General features: G+C 38.2%; 1 protein-coding gene across 8 annotated transcripts in view; it reads right to left on the bottom strand.

The window, feature by feature from the left end:
• Positions 1-12,782, bottom strand: part of LOC136771996 (non-muscle caldesmon) — a 64,498-nt gene that overhangs the window by 34,117 nt on the left and 17,599 nt on the right. For 7 of the 8 annotated variants that reach the window (XR_010822408.1, XR_010822409.1, XM_066724622.1 and 4 more), the window contains exon 2: positions 5,290-5,371. The exons of the other annotated variant lie outside the window; for it this stretch is intronic. The gene's annotated coding sequence lies outside the window, so the exon portion shown is untranslated. The remainder of the gene's footprint in view (positions 1-5,289; positions 5,372-12,782) is intronic. 8 annotated transcript variants of the gene reach the window in all.

The raw sequence follows: 12,782 nt of genomic DNA, 5'->3' as shown, positions 1-12,782 counted from the left end.
AGTTGCTGTTTAAAATCAATAATTTATTTCCTTGCCAAGAATAGAATAACTGGGTATGATTTAAAATCTCATAGGATCATATAAAGGCATATTCTGCTAAATAGGGAGAGGCCTATAATTTAAATACACAACAGCACAGTGCTTTTAATTATAGACTAACCCACTGTGCCTTCTGTTTCTCAATTAAGCTCTCACTTGTTTAACTTAACTCTAACTGCCGGTGAATTCAAGACAATAAAAAGGTCAAACTAACAAGCAAATTATTTCAACAGAGGCTTTCATGGTGTACTCGGCTTGAAAACAATCTCTAGGACCAGGACTGAATTTTGAGCGGGCGAGGACAAAGTAAAATCAGCTTGTGGAATCACTTCTTGGCCGCACACCTCTTTAACTGTAAAAAATGTAGACTTATTAATACGTCTAAAGCAGGTTCCAAATCATATTAAAAAGTTACGAGTTAGCACATTACAATCAGGGCCCTACAGCAGTGCTGGTGCAGCAACTTCTTCCTCCGTCATATATGCTAAATCTCCATCACTTCTGGGGGAAGAATCTCTAGGCATCGCCCTCTGAGGCGCCAACATAATTGAAGAATGCAAAGAGAAAGCGCACACAGAGCATAAGCACGACACATGCAGTCTGAACTGGTTATGCAGTACAGTAAAACACCCCGTAGGCATTCAAATCACTCGCTGTTTCAGGCACAGAACAGTTTTTCTTAATCCTGCTGAAAGGTTCTGGACTCATAACTTGAGTCTTAAGTCTGCAGAATTCACAATAAATGAACAGCACTAAATCTGTCCAAACCCAGTCTGACCTGATGGGAGCTTAATTCTGCCAGTGGACTCAAAAGTAATAAAGATTACACTACAGCACGTTTGTCTGACAGTTTCTCAGCCAATTTTCAGTCATTTCAAATTGTTTCTTATAGCTCCCTGAAAAAAAATAAACAAGTGGTGAAGGTCACTATGGGGAGTACTTAAAACAAATACTAAGATTCAGATACAGCTCCAAAACTTACTGTTTTTTTCATGATATTTAAAGTACAAAAACACTTCTAAAATGTGTCGTTCATCTTCGCAGTCTTTGAAGTGTCTAAGTATTGTTATTAACTTTTACCTCACAAAGTGGACAAGATGCCATCGATAGCCTCATTGTGTCAATGGTGGGTTGCTGTCTGTGGTCAGGTGTAACAGTAAGGCATGTCCTTAAAGGGTGACTGGCACAGTTCCTAAAATGATGGCTTTACATGTTGCTACAGTATAAAAGCAAGATGCATACCAGTCTTCCAGATGTTTTGAATGATGGACAGATACATGCAAAAATCATTTAAGCTAATTCTTTCAATTAAGCTAAATAAACACTGTTTTTGGAGAGAAAGAAATATAGTAATTCATATCCAGGAGGCATTACAAATGTAAAGGAACACAATAAATGTCATTAACGGAGGAGAAATAACAGTGAGTACTCATTTCCTCGCCTCAGTGTCTAAAAGAAGTTGAGCTTTCTGTCACTTTCTTTGCCAGCCCTCTGTGTTTACATTATGGCCTGAAGTTGTTGGACCATGCCGTCCCTTTATTTTCCCTTGGATCTCTTTCAACAGCCAAGTTATCACTTAACGCTGTCACACTGCCATCAGAGCCGTGCCTCTGATTACTCATGTTAAACTGAGCAAATATTGACCGAGTGTTTAGACTGCGGCTCTCAGCGGCCGGAGTCATTAGTGAAGGTGCCCGTGCATAAAAGACTGGAACGATCAGACCCTTTCCCCTCTCCGCAGATTCTGCTCACACAAACATTTCCCATGGCATCAGGGGTCTCCATTTGCGTCTGATAAGAGCAAAAAGATTCACAGCTTAGAGACATCAAACGCTGTCGATATGAGCATGGAAAAAATGTTAAACTCAATACATTCAACCCTCCGATTTCCATTGATATTTTCCTGATATGTTGATATAGAATTTTACATCATGGGCTTTCAAATATTGTATTCTCTTTTTTGCACTGAGATTTATCTTTTTCTTCCCACTGACTCCAACCACAGTTGATACGAATCTATTTTCAAAGGTGCTGTAAACTGAACAGAGGTAACAACATTCTGCACTCCTTAATGATAAAATGCCAGACTTCATAAAATGACAGACCTTTAAGTCAAATGTTTTCCTCAGAGAGTTCAGTCGCTGTTATTATAACAACATACCCAATGACTTTAAACATAAATATGTGTTTTGTTTTCCAATCTATACAGCTAAACAACACAAGACTCAAGAGACATTATGAACTCTGTGTCTGTGGTCTGACTGTCCAGATAATGAAATATGCTTGCACTGTACATAGACTGGTCATATATTCTAAAGAAATAAAACTGCATTTTTTTACTTATTCACGAGCCAAACACATCACTTGTGGCTCTTTATTTTGGCCACTGGTTTAATACACGTTTGTGGCAGCTAATACATTTGTGAAATTGCAGCAAGGGAAACAAAATATATAGTAAGAGTTTTATCAGCATTTCTTTGTTGAGAGAAAAAGAAAAAGCTTTTCCAGAAGAATGTGTAGAGATAATGTAAATGAGGGTCCAAAGAGTAATAATACTACAGATGATAGTTGATTAGTTGATACCCATCTTTATATAACCATTTACTACAGACCCAGAAAAGCTGTTTATGTCAACCAGTGAAATAAGAATTTGTGCATTTAAGGAATTAAGAGATAAACTGGAATGAATCCAGATGACCCTGGGACTCTTGAGTACGAAAGAGTGACAAAAGTCACTGCCCTGATGCCCTGAACTACTCAGAAATAGTATTTTTGGATGTCTGTATACATTTATTTTTCTAAACATTACTCGCTAGTTAAACATCTAGAGACCTGTCTGTCATACACTTTTTAAAAGCCTATTCGACATCATTAATTGAGCTCCCAGTGTCTCCGTGTCCCCTGTGACTGGAACCCTGACTGCACAGTGGTGTTGCACATTGTGACTAATGCACTCGAAAGCCAGTATCTGCACTCCTGCCAATTGGGCCAACAAGGTTCTGTAACTGAAGCACATGCATGCATGCCAAAGTCCTTAGTCTAAACTTCGGTTCCCGGCTCCAAATCAGCTCAAGATAATATTATTATAATGTTATCCTTCACAGGCTGTAACTCATATTCATATGATTTTATTATTTCTGATGGCCAGTTTTCATGAAGTATTATAGACAATTATTTCCAGTATGCAGGCATATAAAAATCTGCTCTCTCATATCTCCTCTCTCTCTTTTTAAAAGGAGTTCCTACTGTACAGTAGCTTTTCAGCAAGAAAAAAACAAAACAGTGAAGGCGTCCATCTCACATTTTCACTCATTTAAGATCCACACAGCTGTGTTAGTTGTTGGACACTTAGCAACACACTGCCAGGGGACTTTTGCAAAGTGAACTTTTGTGCTGCTCTTTTATCAAAATATTCAGTTCTTCCCCCGCAACACAACAGCTCATTTGGGAATGAAGATAAAATGAACTCATTAGGTCATATGAACTTGCAATTATGCTTAACATGGCCCATCCTATGTTTATTTCTTTCACAATATTACCAACAAAAACTGGGAGAGAGAGGGAATGGCGTAAACATGAACAAAATGAATAAATATAAAGAAAAAATGTGTATGGTAAGTTAGGGTAGAAGTAAAAATAGACCAAGAAAAGAGTTGAAGTTGGGAAGGAGGGGCTTTGCACAAACTTGCGAGTGATGCTTTTCTGTGAAGCTGTTGCCAGATAAAAACTCGCAAACCATCTCTCAGCCCTAGGGCTTTGTGAATATAAACTATAAGAGTTCCCACAAATGAAACGTCCCTATGTGGTACACTACAGCCAACAAGAAAAACACAAAGCCTTCTTAGACATCACCAGTCTGTGGATATAGCCATGCAGTCCATTTACAAAAACAAACCAAGCTGGAAAATGGAATCCAAAAGAACAGTTATATTTTTAAATAAACTTTATTTAACTGTATTACACGTACTATATGTATTACACAAATTACTGTAGAAAACCAAATGACAATGATGATTAACTCATCCTAAATGCAAAGATCCCGGTCTAAAGACTATGGGGGGAATAAACTATAAAATATCATGATTAATCTCTTGTCTCAGTACAACAGCTGAAATATGAAGCCAAGCGATGTTGATCTTCAGTCTGCATGAATCTAATTCTCCTTAAAAGCAAACGTCTGCCGCAGAAATACAGCCAGTGCATTATTATACTGCTTAACTGAGAGAAGTAAAATATTTATGCAGACAGAAAATTACAAGGTAGATGAAATCACACAGACAGTGGTGGTTAATAGAAAATTCACAGTATCTGTATTCTCAAAAACCAAAAGTGGCCAAATTGCACAAAAGGATCATGTGATTCCTGTTGTCCATTTACTTAGAAAAGCGTTTTAGTCAAAGTAATTAAAATGGAACTATAATTGTGTGTGGAAAAGCAAGGATATTACCTATTTTACATCTCTTTGTATGTTTGTCTCAAGACCCTTCTGTAACCCTTCTGATTTTTGTATTAACTCAATAGCATTCGTGGGGCTTGATTGCAAATAATATTCCACCTTAGTTCCAACACTCTTTTGAATAGAAAATTAAAGAAAACTATAACCTGTTAAAAAGCAGCTCTCCCTCTCTAATTGTGCATGTTCTTACAAGTGAATCAGGTGGAAAGATTAAGCAGGCAACCAGGTGCGGGACGCATCCAAACACACAAAAGCGCCAGCACCCTCTAACCTGCATCTGCTGTATCACAGAGCACGGCGCGCCTCCAGCACCCTTTGGTACACACAGCAGACTTTTTCTTTTAATTAAAAGATGCTGTCGGTATTTTAGCTATGTGCACTTTTGCCCTACTTGAGGAGGTATTTTCATTGCACTGTCACATCCAATTTGTGTTCAAATTAAGGTCACCTCGATCTACATTCATAACATGCTTTGCAATGTACTCTTCGCAAGCCGATTTGTATTCAGTAGTTGTCGTAAAGAGAAAACTGGAGAGGTTTCCACGTGTAACAAAGCTGTAAACCCAGGATTGAAACCTTGATACACTTCACACAATCTAGGCTGGCATTGGCGTTCCCTAAAAATCATTGTTTACAGGGCTCCTGTATGTAAGCATGTATTAAAAGGATCATCAAAGAAATACAAGGTTTAACCGAGTAGTTGCCTCCATCTTTTAATATATGTATAACGTCTTGCAGGTCAACAGAAAGGAGTATGGACAGAACAACACTGCAAAGGAACGCGCAAATCTTACCAGATAGAAAATATCTAGGAGTAACTGCGGTCCTCTCAATTACACACGGCAGCAGACTTTGTTCTCGAGTGTTCAACGATGTCTGTGGAAGACCAGAAAAGATTGTGTTACACAATTGTACAGACAGCGCTACTTATTTCAATTTACTGCACATTTTAAAAACGGGACATAATACACAGTATTCCTTTTCCAGCATTTTCCCATTTGCAGTGAAGGCTGACTCGTGCGGGAAGATCAAAGCTCTTCTAAACTGATGAAGCCTCCTCTTTATTGCATCATGTTTAATATCAGACAGGCCCTGATTACTCATTAGCATCCTGCCGCTGTGTATATGTGGTAGTGGTTATGGACCGTGTCACAACGAGCGTTTCATGTTCCTCCGTGTTAAAACTGAAATTGAATGGTAGCGACCACAGGACCAACATGCTTATACTCTGCATGTCTGATGCCTGCTTTTACTGGAACATGGCTATTTTGGTTGGCACCGCTCCAAGTCCTTTGAATTCATATAAATCCACAGCTTGGATGGGAAAAGTTAAACATGTGAATTTTTGAAAATCCGAGTGTTCGTAGCAGTGTTTTGCTCTCTAGAGCTGTCTGTCATCGATTTGTGTTGAAAGTGTTGCCCTGTTCCACCTAATCCTGCGCTCTGCTCTCACACTCATTTTTAAGGGAAATCCTCACATCTTTGGAGATCAAACAACCTTGAAACCAGTGCAATTGTGAATGGGAAGATACATAAAGCAAAATGTCATACCCAACCAAAAAATACACGCATCACCAATTACATTTCTTTGTATTTTTGCGGATATGCCAATTGTTGGCCAACATGGCTGACCAATATGACAGTTGCATTAGGGGTGATACAAATCAAAACATACAGGGCTGGGCCAATGGTTTTTTAAAGGAGCTCTATGCTGTAATGCTTACAAAAATGAGTACTTCACAAACCACATTGCAGATCATAATATTAATCTCATGGAAATCACGGTCCTTAACTTTCGATAGGAGCAAACTCCATTTAGGAACTGATACGGAGTAATGTAGCAGAACAGGGAAAAATTCCTGAGGCTTCCTGACTGGACAATCATTTCTCTTGCTCGTGGATTTATAGGTCTCTACCTTTCAAAATGTCATAGAGCGTTTTACAAGGAGATCAACACATAAGTAATACCATATGGGGTTTCAGGTAGCTGTTTTTCAAGACTTTTATTGAAATTAAATGCTTAAAGGTCACAGATTGAATTGCTGTAACAGACAACAGATGACCCCGGAGAACCTCGGCGGTCTGCCCTAGTGGACTGGGCCTGGCTGGGACACGCTTTCTCACAATTGCCATAACCAAGTCTAACCAAGGCCCTCTACACAGAGAGAAAGACAGAAAGAGGCCCCACCCAGCAAGACAGTAGTGACAGACTGATGATCGCTAAGACCCTGGAGACTTAATACCAATGCATCGAAGCATTCCAGAAGTCCATCTGTTGGGCAGGGTTTCCTGAGACACGGTTTCATTTCAGCACGATTCCAGTCACTCTAAACACTCGTACACATTTAAAGGGAGAACTTTCCTGAAGTCCCTCATAAACAGGAATTCCTCACCCCCGTAATGAAATCAGCAGGAACCAACGGAGGAATAAGGATTACATTCACCTTTTCAGCTTTAAATGTGTATAAACCAGCAGCATTTCTAATTTATGAGTTTTTGTTGTTGTTGTTTTACTTTTTATGGAGCCAACAAACGTAATGTTGGCATTTTACAATTGACCCCCTGAAGCCTGGAGTAAAGAACAAGCAATTTCTATCTAGTTGACCATCCAAACTACACATCACAGAATAATTTTTTGGAACTTGTGTTGCAGCCTCAACAAAACATGTTTTCTACGTTTAAATTGATTATAAGGGTTGCACAATCATCTATTTGAGACAATACAAACTAAAAACAGATACAACAGTTTCACCAAGCTGTGAAATACAGAAATGGGCAATGAATGGACAGAAAGTAACACAATGTTCAGCATACCCAAGTATAGACTTAAAACATCTTTGCTATAGATTTCCCACTTCTTTTTTGTACAGACTTCCCAACACAAGGTAGAATCCAGTCAGCAAATAATTTCCACATGAAGGAGATTTGAGAAACTCTAATTTTCACATCTGTAAATGATTTTTCCTCCCGGGCACAGTGCCTCCACTAAGCTTCTCCCTTTTGTGGCCTTAATTCCCCAGAAAGAAAGGCAAAGCATCCAACTCCTTCAATAGGCCCTGCTCCTCCTCCTTGTGTTCGCTGGTTTAACAACATGAACCATTTGTCAAAGACGGGCTGCCCTGCTACCAAACTGGCAAGAAGCTGCTCATGAATAGTTAAGACGGTGATTATCTGAAGTGAAAAGCTACAGATTGACATTGGAATTTAATTGAGAGGTCCAAACAGAGAAGAGAGAAAAAGAAAAGTAATGTTTGGTTTAGATTTGCATGTCCATATGGACTTATAAGCTGAATTAAAGTGATCTAACCCAGGGGACAACAGAAAACAGTAATCCAGTCACAACAACTTAATATAGGCGGAAATGTTTATTCAAGTATGAAATCTGGGATCATAGAGCAAATTGCTCGGTCAAAGTCAACTGATTGCTACCTGTTCTGGGGGATGGTCCAGTTCTCTGTTTTTTTAATATAGCTAGTGCGGGGGAATTCAAATATAAGTTTTCATATGCACCCTTAATTTTAAGAAATTATTGATTTAATGAAACAATAATTTGCTTACTGTATCAAAATAACAATTTTTATCCGATAGTGTGAGGTGTACTTTGAGGTGAATTAATTAAAAAAATCTTTTGTTTGCGGTGTAAGCCAACAAAAAGTACGCAAAAGTACGCAATGTGTAATTTATTTTATTATAATTAGTTCTTGACAAACTGATAAATTCTCTTGCGGTTAATTTGTTTTCTTCAAAGCTCTGTTAATTAATGCGGTTAAAGTTTGTATTGTAATGGAAGCCTAATGAAATTGATATTCAAGTGCTTCCCCTTTAACACTTTGGCTGTCTTTCCCTCATTTGGCAAGCAGTTACATGTAAGATGAATTAGAAAAGGCTTTAAAGGTCCTGTGGACTATTTGGACTGTATTAATTCAGTTGTAAAAGTAATACTTGTTGCATCCTTTGATTGTGCTATATGATAAAGTAATGTTAAAAAATCTTTAAAAAAAGGTTTCGAACTGATGACAACACGTCCCAAAAAATGACCTCTTCCATAAAAATGATTTCTCAGTAAATATTTTGTATGATGCATAACTGAAGCTTGTGTGACGACGCTGCCAAATCAGATCTGACCAGTCTGGACATGTAAAACAAGAGCTTTCAAATATTAATGCATCTTCCTCACAAAACAACAACAACAACGAATATAGACTGAATTAAAGTAGCTATTTGGCAACACTCATACTGTAGGAAATATGAGTGGGAAAGAAGCAGGCCTGTGGTAGGACTGCCTGATTTAAACTCTATGGAGATACATTTCCATGAATCACCACACAGTGACCCGTGGGTTGAGCTACATCAATCAGCGGGAAGGTGCAGTACAGAAAGTTGGAGGGCAGGTTACACTTCGTGGTGGGATTCAGATAATCTGCCAAGAGCCACTGCCCTTAAATAAATCTTAAAACCATCTGCAGGAGCCTGCAACCATTACCAAAATACCCGCTCCAAATGCATTTCTTATTAAGCAGCATCAGCTTGACTGTTTAGCACAGATACTAAACCTAATGCATCCTTCTGAAATGAGAAAACAAGACTTTCAGGACAACATGATATCCAAATGCTGAAACACGCTGTAGTCTTACTGTGCCCGTGATCTGACGCCACAGCCAGAGATGATCAAGACAGAGATGTTCAATAGTGTTGACTATAATAGGAAGGGAAGAGAAACCGGTGAGACGCTAACTGAGGTCGCGGTGGTATCTTCATGGCAGGAAATAACTACCCAAAAGGTCAGTCCTCCATTCAAGAAGAAAAAACACCATTTTGACTCCTGCATTCCCAGACACTAGTTCACATTCCTAGACAAGGCTTGTGAATCACATTGGTTAATTAGTTCTGTATCTCTCTCACATATTGCAACTCTTACCTGGTCAGTATGCAATTAGAAAAATGCAAAAGATTGATGCGCAGACAAAAAGATACGCAACCAACCCAGAATAGTACACTCTAAACACTAATTTAAACAACTGAACAAATTGAACATTTATAATGTATTCAAAATAAATTATGCTTTTTATCCTTGTGGGATTAAGGATTTTGATTTTGCTCAACACTGTAAAGTACAGCATGACAAAATGTGTTACCATCATAGTGTGATAACATGAATAATCTGTGTTTTACATCACTAGCACTGAATATCTCAACAACAACAACAAATATTTATTTTTGTGCAATTTTCAGCTCTAGTGATATAATTTGCATCATATAGACTTCAAACTCATTCATGCAGAGCATAACAGGGCAGAACATTCATGTGTCTGTACAGTAAAGACAAACTCACAGATCACGTTATGCAAGCAGCTGTTCCCTGATTTCTCAGCATAATGCTTGTTTGATTAATCAGATTTCCTAACACAAAAATATAATATGTGATGAATAAGATTTGCTGACTGTCAGTACAGGCTGGGACTTGACAGCTCTGGTCTGTCGAGACAACCGAATGTGGTCCTGGTTTGGAATACAGTTGCCTACACCAGACCAAAAAAGCACACAAGGCATCTTTCAGAAAGGACAAACTTTTAACATATCAATAACAAGTGGAAAAAAGACAGTAGTCAAATGCACGCTTGGATACATTGTAAACAGACAACTGAACTCAAATGGGAAGTCTTAGTATTTGAGTACCAATTGTACCCCATTCCGAATGTCTCCAGTTCCAGATCAAAATGGTATGAAAAGTATATTTAAAGTAACATTGCAAAACATAATAAAGATGTCAGTCTTACAGTTCATAGTTCATAAGTATGTACTGAAACAAGCAGGGGTCTGTATAGAATCGAAGAAGAAAATCAGAGCACTTCAGATCAAGGTGGTCTCACTCCAGTGTATCACCCCAGCCCAGCTAACACATTTCATTCCGGTTGTGTGAGGTTCCTTTTTGGTTTTGACAAATAAGATGCAAGAAAGATGTTGTTGAATCGTTTTATCCTAACCACACAATAGAACGTGCACAATCCATATGTCCACCTCTGAAATGTCAATACATATTCAACTCAATTGTTGTGTATGCATATCGAAATCTGCTTTTCGATCTCTGGATAATATGTTCTGGTTGTTTTCTCTGGAATGCAGTTAAATAAATTAAACTGCAAAACATGATTTTTAAATGTTTTGACAACATCCCCTGGAGTCTACAAATGTATGTTACCACAATGTCTTATTGTTTTCTGTTCACTTCATGGCAATGTCGCAATGTTAGTTGGTTAGCTGGGAGTTTAAAAAAACTGAAAAACTATAGCAGACACCTAAACATTTTGTCAAATATACAATTGGATGGTTTAAATCTAAATCTGGCAGTGGGCCACTGGGAAATAAGATGTGTTAAATGTATTCTGTAGTTTTAAACTTGCTCTAATAAGGGTTTTAAAAAGGAAAAGAGCTATTAGAAAATATGAGAATTCACAGTCTTTAAAATATGTAGGGATGCATGTACAGTACATCAAAAGACTGCTGCTACTGGCATTGTTCCACGTTACCAAATATGGTAAGAAAAACCATTTTCCTGGAAGCAAACTGCAAACGTTTATAAAATACAGTGCAATGGCGCTCCGCTCTGCGAAACTGTCCTAGGGAGGGGTTCGTGTTCGATTTAAAAACCGACCACTGTGATTGACAATGCTTCAGAGATGTGAACAACTTTAAAAACTCAGAGCTCATTATCTTCAGAAAATGATGTAGGTTTTAGTCAGGGGAAAAAAAGAGGGCCAGACATGAACATATTTTGCAGCTGTTCTTTATCTGATGTAGAAATTTAAGGGAACATATTCACAAAAGCCTTTCAGCAGGAACATCTGATCAGCTTATCTTAGAAGATGTGTGATTATATTCTTCTAAAAAGCTGTTTTGGATGAAGTATGTTCTTGCCGAAGGTTATCTCGGCTGATACGGCTCTCTTGCTCTAACGACAGAGTTTGAATAGGATTTTTGGTACAATACCGTCTATCTGAATTGTATTTTACTCATGAAGAAAGTGTTTTGTATTAAGGAAAGTCACCGTATTGCCCTCGTGCAATTCTGTACAAGTAAAATAAGCATAAGCATGTTTAATACTCTTTAATCACTAAAGGTGAGTTGGAGAATCATCACTAACCACTTCACACTATTGTCAGATGAGTTACAGTGAATAGTAATTCTGGATCACACATGGCAGTTATGATTGTAACCTCAATTCTGGGTTACTTCAATGTGGGCTCTAGTTGCGTTTTCATTTTAAAATAATGACTACTTCTTTCATTACCTCATTTTAACCAATTAAGATAGTTCTGCATACAATTATATATATTTAAAATCAGAAAATAGTTTCAAACCTTCTTTAAAACCACATTTTCTAACCTGTAAATTCCTGGACATTTGGCTTACACCACCTTCACGGGACACTGGGAACTATCGCTGGCAGAGATTTCATGTCAAGAATTTATCTAAGGGATCTTTTTACTCAACCGATGGGAATGGGGGCTTACACTCAAAACTAAAGTGAGCTATTCACCTCAATATGTAAAACGTCCTTACAGTTTGCTTCTACACTACCAAGACAATATTGCTTTGGCTGAAGCATATATTCCACTTTAGAAAGGCATTAAAGTTTGAGCCCTTCACAAATGAAATGGGGGCTATTTTTATGGACCCCGTCTTTCCTCCATAGCAGAGTGTAAACATGTCAAGAGAAGTACCCCCAGACCCGCCCCCGCGAGAGACCTGCACACTGGTGTGTTTGTACAGTCCCAGCATTGCAGGAATATGTTTAATGTTCCTGAAAACAAGCTCAGCACTCCCTGGCGTTAACAGTCCCCTTTTTAAAGTCAGAAACAGAAAGTTAAAACAACTCTGGAGCAGATGAACAGAAGGTCACAGCCTATCCTTGCAAATGTCTTTAATATCCTCACAATTCTTTACTTAACATTCACCATGCCAAAGACCATTTTTTAGTCCTACTATCTGACCTGGGAGAACCTAGACACATTTTCTTCTTCTCGTTGCCAAGGCTGATGTTTCTTTCTGTATCCTGTTGCCACGATACACAGAGCAGAGATGATCTGCTCGAGGACAGACACAGCTCCCATATGTTGTACAAATATGCAGAACAACACAAAGTGCGAAATGTGCCATCAGGGAAAGTATTTTTAAACAGAATTTCAGTGACAAAGCTTTGATGTTTATGTTAAGAATTCCAAGTAATCTATTTTTTCAGAGTAAGATAATCATTCAGTTTTTCTCAAAAGCAATTCTCTGACCTGGG

This window comes from Amia ocellicauda, chromosome 15, assembly GCF_036373705.1.
Source record: "Amia ocellicauda isolate fAmiCal2 chromosome 15, fAmiCal2.hap1, whole genome shotgun sequence".
NCBI classification, from domain to species: domain Eukaryota; kingdom Metazoa; phylum Chordata; class Actinopteri; order Amiiformes; family Amiidae; genus Amia; species Amia ocellicauda.
The sequence above is the reverse complement of the archived record's forward strand: the minus strand, read 5'-3'. Positions and strand labels throughout refer to the sequence as shown.